Genomic DNA, 9087 nt, shown 5'->3' on the forward strand with positions numbered 1-9087 from the left:
TAAAATTAGAATTTCGGTTTTTTACATGAGAGAGCATATTGACTTGGTGTATATAATTTAAAACAGAGTAGAAAAGAACATTGTATATTTTTTCTGAACAGATTATATTCAGAGCAATTTTGCTTTTAACATTGGGGCACCTGGATAATATTTAGATTTTTTTCGATTCGCTTAAATATAGAATTTGTGTATTTTACATGAGAGAGCATATGGAGTTGGTGCATATACTCCAAAACAAAGTAGAAAAGAACATTGTATATTTCTCTGAACAGATTATATTCAGAGTAATTTTGCTTTTAACATTGGGGTGCCTGGATAATATTTAGATTATTTTTGATTCACTTAATTTAGAATTAAGTTATTTTACATGAGAGAGAATACTGAGTTGGTGTATATACTCCAAGAAAGTAGAATACGGCATTGTATATTTTCTCTAACAGACTATTTTCAGAGCCATTTTCTTTTAGCTTTGGGGTGCCTAGATATATTTAGATTATTATCGATTCACGTAAAATTAGAATTTCTCTTTTTTACATGAGAGAGCATATTGAGTTCGTGTGTATACTCCAAAACAGAGTAGAAAAGGGCATTATATATTTTTACTGACAGATTATATTCAGAGAAATTTTGCTTTTAACATTCGGTTGCCTAGATAATATTTAGATTTTTTCGATTCATGTAAAATTAGAATTTCGTTATTTTACATGAGAGAGCATCCTGAGTTGGTGTATATACTTTAAAACAGAGTAGAATAAGGCATTGTATATTTTTTCTGACAGATTATATTCAGAGCAATTTTGTTTTTAATATTGGGGTGCCTAGATTATATTTAGATTTTTTTTCAATTTGCTTAAATATAGAATTTCTGTATTTTACATGAGAGAGTATATGGAGTTGGTGTATATACTCCAAAACAGAGTAGAATAGGGCATTGTATATTTTTTCTGACAGATTATATTCAGAGAAATTTTGTTTTTAACGTTGGGTTGCCTAGATTATATTTAGATTTTTTTCGATTCACGTAAATTTAGAATTTCGGTATTTCACTTTAGAGAGCATATTCAGTTGGTGTATATACCCCAAAAAAGGGTAGAAAAGGGCATTGTATATTTTTTCTGACAGTGTATATTCAGAGCAATATTGCTGATACCATTAGGGTGCCTAAATAATATTTAGATTTTTTTTCGATTCACGTATAATTAGAATTTCGGTAGTTTACATGAGAGAGCATACTGAGTTGTTGTATATACTCCACAACAGAGTAGAATAAGGCATTGTATATTTTCTCTGACAGTGTATATTCAGAGCAATTTTGCTTTTACCATTAGGGTGCCTGGATAATATTTATATTTTTTTTGATTCACGTAAAATTAGAATTTAGGTATTTTACATGAGAGTGCAAACTGAGTTGGTGTATATACTCCAAAACAGAGTAGAATAAGGCAGTGTATATTTTTTCTAACAGACTATATTCACAGCCATTTGCTTTTTGCTTTTCGGCGCCTCGATATTATTTAGATTTTTTTCGATTCACGTAAAATTCGAATTTCGGTATTTTACATGAGAGAGCATTTTGAGTTGGTGTATATATTCGAAAACAGAGTAGAAAAGGGCATTTTATATTTTTTCTGACAGATTATATTCAGAGCAATTTTGATTTTAACATTTGGATGCCTAGATAATATTTAAAATTTTTCGATTAACGTAAAATTTGAATTTCGGTATTTTACCTGAGAGAACATACTGAGTTGGTGTATATACTCCAAAACAGAGTAGAATAAGGTATTGTATATTTTTTCTAACGGACTATATTCAGAACCATTTTCTTTTAACATTGGGGTGCCTAGATATTATTTAGATTTCCTTCGATTTCTGGAAAATTAGAATTTCAGTATTTTATATGAGAGAGCATATTGAGTTGGTGTATATAATCCAAAACAAAGTAGAAAAGGGCATTGTATATTTTTTGACAGATTATATTAATAGAAATTTGGCTTTTAATATTGGGGTGCCTAGATTATATTTAGATTTTTTCGATTCGATTAAATATAGAATTTCAGTATTTTACATTAGAGAGCATATGGAGTTGGTGTATATACTCCAAAACACAGTAGAATAGGGCATTGTATATTTTCTCTGACAGATTATATTCAGAGCAATTTTGTTTTTAAAATTGGGGTGCCTAGAAAACATTTAGATGTATTCGATTCGGGTAAAATTAGAATTTCTGTATTTTACATGAGAGAGCATCATGAGTTGGTGTATATACTCCAAAACAGAGGAGAAAAAGGCATTGTATATTATTTCTAACAGACTATATTAAGAACCAGTTTCTTTTAACTTTGGGGTGCCTAGATATTATTTAGATTTTTTTCGATTCACGTAAAATTAGAATTTCGGTATTTTACATGAGAGAGCATATTGAGTTGGTGTATATACTCCAAAACAGAGTAGATAGGGGCTTTATATATTTTTTCTGACAGATAATATTCAGAGCAATTTTGGTTAATACATTCGGGTGCCTAGATAATATTTAGATTTATTTCGATTCGCTTAAATGTAGAATTTTTGTATTTTACATGAGAGAGCATATGGAGTTGGTGTATATACTCCAAAACAGAGTAGAATAGGTCATTGTATATTTTCTCTGACAGATTATATTCAGAGCAATTTTGTTTTTATCGTTAGTGTGCCTAGATATTATTTAGATTTTTTTTCGATTCACGTAAAATTAGAATTTTGGTATTTTACATGAGAGTGCATACTGAGTTGGTGTATATACTCCAAAACCGAGTAGAATAAGGCATTGTATATTTTTTCTGACAGATTATATTCAGAGCAATTTTTCTTTTAACATTGGGGTGCCTAGATCATATTTAGATTTGTGTCGATTCCATTAAATATAGAATTTCTGTATTTTGTATGAGAGAGCATATGGAGTTGGTGTATATACTCCAAAACAGAAGAGAATAGGGAATTTTGTATTTTTTCTGACAAATTATATTCAGAGAAATTTTGTTTATAACATTGGGGTGCCTAGATAATATTTAGATTTTTTCGATTCGGGTAAAATTAGAATTTATGTATTTTACATGAACGAGCATACTGAGTTGGTGTATATACTCCAAAACAGAGTAGAATAAGGCATTGTATATGTTCCCTAACACACTATATTCAGAGCCAGTTTCTTTTAACTTTGGGACGCCTAGATATTATTTAGATTTTTTTCGATTCGTGTAAAATTAGAATTTCGGTTTTTTACGTGAGAGAGCATATGGAGTTGGTGTATATACTGTAAAACAGAGTAGAATAAGGCATTGTATATTTTCTCTAACAGACTATATTCAGAGCCAGTTTCTTTTAACTTTAGGGCGCCTAGATACTATTTAGATTTTTTTTGATTCGCGTAAAATTAGAATTTCGTTTTTTTACATGAGAGAGCATATTGAGTTGGTGTATATATTCCAAAACAGAGTAGAAAAGGGCATTGTATATTTTTTCTGAAGAGATTATACTCAGAACAATTTTGCTTTTAACATTCGGATTCCTAGATAATATTTAAAATTTTTCGCCTAGATATTATTTAGATTTTTTTCGATATGCGTAAAATTAGAATTTCGGTTTTTTACATTAGAGAGCATATTGAGTTGGTGAATATAATCCAAAACAGAGTAGAAAAGGGCATTGTATATTTTTGTCTGAACAGATTATATTCAGAGCAATTTTGCTTTTAACATTTGGGTGCCTAGATTATATTTAGATTTTTTTCAATTCACATAAAATTAGAATTTTGGTATTTTACATGAGAGAACACACTGAGTTAGTGTATATACTCCAAAACAGGGTAGAATAAGGCATTGTATATTTTTTCTGACCGATTATATTCAGAGAAACTTTCCTTTTAACATTGGGGTGCCTAGATAATATTTAGATTTTTTTCGATTCGCTTAAATATAGAATTCCTGTATTTTACATGAGAGAGCATATGGAGTTGGTGCATATATTCCAAAACAGAGTAGAATAGGGCGTTGTATATTTTTTCTGACAGATTATATTCAGAGCAATTTTGCTTTAAACACTGAGGTGCCTAGATAATATTTAGATTTTTTTTCGATTCGCTTAAATATAGAATTTCTGTATTTTACATGAGAGAGCATACTGAGTTGATGTATATACCCCAGAACAGAGTAGAATAAGGCATTGTATATCTTTTCTAACAGACTATATGCAGAGCCATTTTCTTTTAACTTTGGGGCACCTAGATATTATTTAGATTTTTTCCGATTCGCGTAAAATTAGAATTTCGGTAGTTTACATGAGAGAGCATATTTAGTTGGTGTATATACTCCAAAACAGAGTAGAAAACGGCATTGTATATTTTTTCTGACAAATTATATTCAGAGTAATTTTGCTTTTAATATTGGGGTGCCTAAAAAATTTAGATTATTTTTGATTCACGTAAAATTAGAAATACGGTATTTTACATGAGAGAGCATACTGAGTTGGTGTATATACTCCAAGAGAGTAGAATAGGGCATTGTATATTTTTTCTAACAGACTAATTTCAGAGCCATTTTCTTTTAGCTTTCGGGTGCCTAGATATTATTTAGATTTTTTTCGATTCACGTAAAATTCGAATTTCGGTATTTTACATGAGAGAGCATATGGAGTTGGTGTATATACTCCAAAACACAGTAGAATATGGCATTGTATATTTTTTCTGATAGACTATATTCAGAGCAATTGTTTTTAACATTGAAGTGCGTAGATTATATTTAGATTTTTTCGATTCGCGTAAAATTAGAATTTCTGTATTTTACATGAGAGAGCATACTGAGTTGGTGTATATACTGCAAAACAGAGTAGAATAAGGCATTGTATATTTTTTCTAACAGACTATATTGAGAGCCATTTTCTATTAACTTTGGGGTGCCTAGATATTATTTAGATTTTTTTTGATTTTCTTAAATATAGAATTTTTGTATTTTACATGAGAGAGCATATGGAGTTGCTGTGTATACTCCAAAACAGAGTAGAATAGGGCATTGTATATTTTTTCTGACAGATTATATTCAGAGCAATTTTGTTTTTAACATTTTGATGCCTAGAAAACATTTAGATTTATTAGATTCTGGTAAAATTAGAATTTCTGTATTTTACATGAGAGAGCATACTGAGTTGGTGTATATACTCCCAAACAGAGTAGAATAAGGCATTGTATATTCTTTCTCACAGATTATATTCAGAGAAATTTTGTTTTTAGCATCGGGGTGCCTAGATCATATTCAGATTTTTTTGATTTGTGTAAAATTAGAATTTCGGTATTTTACATGAGAGAGCATACTGAGTTGGTTTATATTCTCCAAAAAAAAGTAGAATAAGGCATTGTATATTTTTTCTAACAGACTATATTCAGAGCCATTTTCTTTTAACTTTCGGGCGCCTAGACATTATTTAGATTTTTTTCGATTCACATAAAATTAGAATTTCGGTATTTTACATGAGAGAGCATATTGAGTTGGTGTATATACTCCAACACAGAGTAGAATAGGGCATTGTATATTTTTTCTCAGAGATTATATTCAGAGCAATTTTGCTCTTAACATTGGAGTACCTGGATAATATTTAGATTTTTTTCGATTGACTTAAATCTAGAATTTCTATATTTTATATGAGAGAGCATATGGTGTTGGTGTACATATTCCAAAGCAAAGTAGAATAGGGCATTGTATATATTTTCTGACAGATTATATTCAGAGCAATTTTGTTTTTAACATTGGCATGCCTAGATAATATTTAGATTTTTTCAATTCGGGTAAAATTAGAATTTCTGTATTTTACATGAGAGAGCATACTTTGTTGGTTTATATACTCCAAAACAGAGTAGAATAAGGCATTGTGTATTTTTTCTAACAGATTATATTCAGAGCCATATTCTTTTATCTTCGGGGAGCCTAGATATTACTTAGAATTTTTTTGATTTGCGAAAAATTAGAATTTTGTTATTTAACATGAGAGAGCATACTGAGATGGTGTATATACTCCAAAACAGAGTAGAATAAGGCAATGTATATTTCTTTAACAGACTATATTCAGAGAAATTTTCTTTTAACGTTGGGGCGCCTAGATATTATTTAGATTTATTTCGATTCTCATAAAATTAGAATTTCGATATTTTACATGAGATTGCATATTGAGTTGGTGTATATACTCCAAGACAGAGTAGAATAGGGCATTGTATATTTTCTCTGACAGATTGTATTCAGAGCAATTTTGTTTTTAACATTGGGGTGCCTAGATAATATTTAGATTATTTTCGATTCGCTTAAATATAGAATTTCTGTATTTTACATGAGAGAGCATATAAAGTTGGTGTATGTACTCCAAAACAGAGTAGAAAAGGGCATTGTATATTTTTTCTGACAGAGTATATTCAGAGCAAATTTGCTTTTAAACCTGGGTTGCCTAGATAATATTTAGATTTTTTTCGATTCACGTGAAATAAGAATTTTGTTATTTTACATGAGAGAGCATATGGAGTTGGTGTATGTAATCCAAAACAGAGTAGAATAAGGCATTGTATATTTTTTCTAACAGGCTATATTCAGAGCCATTTTTGTTTAACTTTGGGGTGCCTAGATATTACTTAGATTTTTTTCGATTCACGTAAAATTAGAATTTCGATACTTTACATGAGAGAGCATTTTGAGTTGGTGTATATACTACAAAACATAGTAGAAAAAAGCATTGTATATTTTTTCTGACAGATTATATTCAGAGCTATTTTGCTTTTAACGTTGGGGTGCCTAGATAATATTTAGATTTTTTTCGATTCGCTTATATATAGAGTTTTTGTATATTACATGAGAGAACATATCAAGTTGGTGTATATACTCCAAAACAGAGTAAAATAGGGCATGGTATAATTTTTCTTACAGACTATATACAGAGCAATATTGTTTTTATCATTGGGGTGCCTAGATAATATTTAGATTTTTTTGACTCCGGTAAAATTAGAATTTCTGCATTTTACATGAGAGAGCACACTGAGTTGGTGTATATACTCCAAAACAGAGTAGAATAAGGCAGTGTATATTTTTTCTAACAGACTATATTCATAGCCATTATCTTTTTACTTTTGGGTGCCTAGATATTATTTAGATTTTTTTCGATTAGCGTAAAATTAGAATTTCGGTATTTTACATCAGAGAGCACACTGAGTTGGTGTATATACTCCAAAACAGAGTAGAATAAGGCATTGTATATTTTTTAGGACAGCGTATATTCAGAGCAATTTTGCTTTTAACATTAAGGTGCCTATATAATATTTAGATTTTTTTTGATTCGCTTAAATATAGAATTTCAGTATTTTACATGAGAGAGCATATGGAGTTGGTGTATATAGTCCAAAGCAGAGTAGAATAGCGTATTGTATATTTTTTCGGACAGATTATATTCAGAGAAATTTTGTTTTTAACATTGGGGTGCCTAGATCATATTTAGATTTTTTCGATTAGGGTAAAATTAAAATTTCGGTATTTTACATGAGAGAACATACTGAGTTGGTGTATATACTCCAAAACAGAGTAGAAAAGGACATTGTATATTTTTTCTGAGAGATTATATTCAGAGCAATTTTACTTTTATTATTCGGTTGCCTAGATAATATTTAGATTTTTTTCGATTCACATAAAATTAGAATTTTGGTATTTTACATGACCGAGCATACTGAGTTTGTGTATATACACCAAAACATAGTTTAAAAGGGCATTGTAAATTTTTTTTTCACAGATTATATTCAGAGCAATTTTGCTTTTAACATTGGAGTATCTGGATAATATTTAGATTTTTTTCGATTCGCTTAAATATAGAATTTCTGTATTTTATATGAGAGAGCATATGGTGTTTTTTTATATACTCTAAGAAAGAGTAGAATAGGCCATTGTATATTTTTTCAGATAGATTATATTCAGAGCAATTTTGTTTTTAACATTGGGGTGGCTAGATAATATTTAGATTTTTTAAATTTGGGTAAAGTAAAAATTTTTGTATTTTACATGAGAGAGCATACTGAGTTGGTGTATATACTCCAAAACAGAGTAGAATAAGGCATTGTATATTTTTTCTAAGAGACTATATTCAGAGCCATTTTCTTTTAATTTTGGGGCGCCTAGATATTATTTAGTTATTTTTCGATTCACGTAAATGTAGAATTCCGTTATTTTGCATGAGAGAGCATATAGAGTTGGTGTATATACTCCAAACCAGAGTACAAATGGGCGTTGTATATTTTTTCTGACAGACCATATTCAGAGCAATTTTGCTTTTAACATTGGGGTGGCTAGATAGTATTTAGATTCTTTTCGATTCGCTTCATTATAGAATTTTTTTATTTTACATGAGAGAGCACATATAGTTGGTGTATATAATCCAAAATAGATTAGAATAGGGCATTGTATATTTGTTCTGACAGATTATATTCAGAGCAATTTTGTTTTTAACATTGGGGTGCCTAGATAATATTTAGATTTTTTCGATTCGGGTAAATGTAGAATTTCTGTATTTTAAATGAGAGAGCATACTGAGTTGGTGTATATACCCCAAAACAAAGTAGAATAAGGCATTGTAAATTTTGTCTAACAGACTATATTCAGAGCCATTTTCTTTTAACTTTGGGGCGCCTAGATATTATTTAGATTTTTTTCGATTCACGTAAAATTAAAATTTCGGTATTTTACATAAGAGAGCATATGTAGTTGTATATACTCCAAAACAGAGTAGAATAGGTCATTGTATATTTTCCCTTACAGATTATATTCAGCGCAATTTTGCTTTTAACATTGGGGTGCCTAGATAATATTTAGATTTTTTTCGATTCTGTTAAATATAGAATTTCCGTATTTTACATGAGAGAGAATATGGAGTTGGCGTATATACTCCAAAACAGAGTAGAATAGGGCATTGTATATTTTTTTTTTACAGATTATATTCAGAGCAATTTTGTTTTTAACATTGGGGTGCCTAGATCATATTTAGATTTTTTCGATTCGGGTAAAATTAGAATTTCTGTATTTTACATGAGAGAAC

This window comes from Callithrix jacchus, chromosome 11 (assembly GCF_049354715.1).
Source record: "Callithrix jacchus isolate 240 chromosome 11, calJac240_pri, whole genome shotgun sequence".
NCBI lineage: Eukaryota > Metazoa > Chordata > Mammalia > Primates > Cebidae > Callithrix > Callithrix jacchus.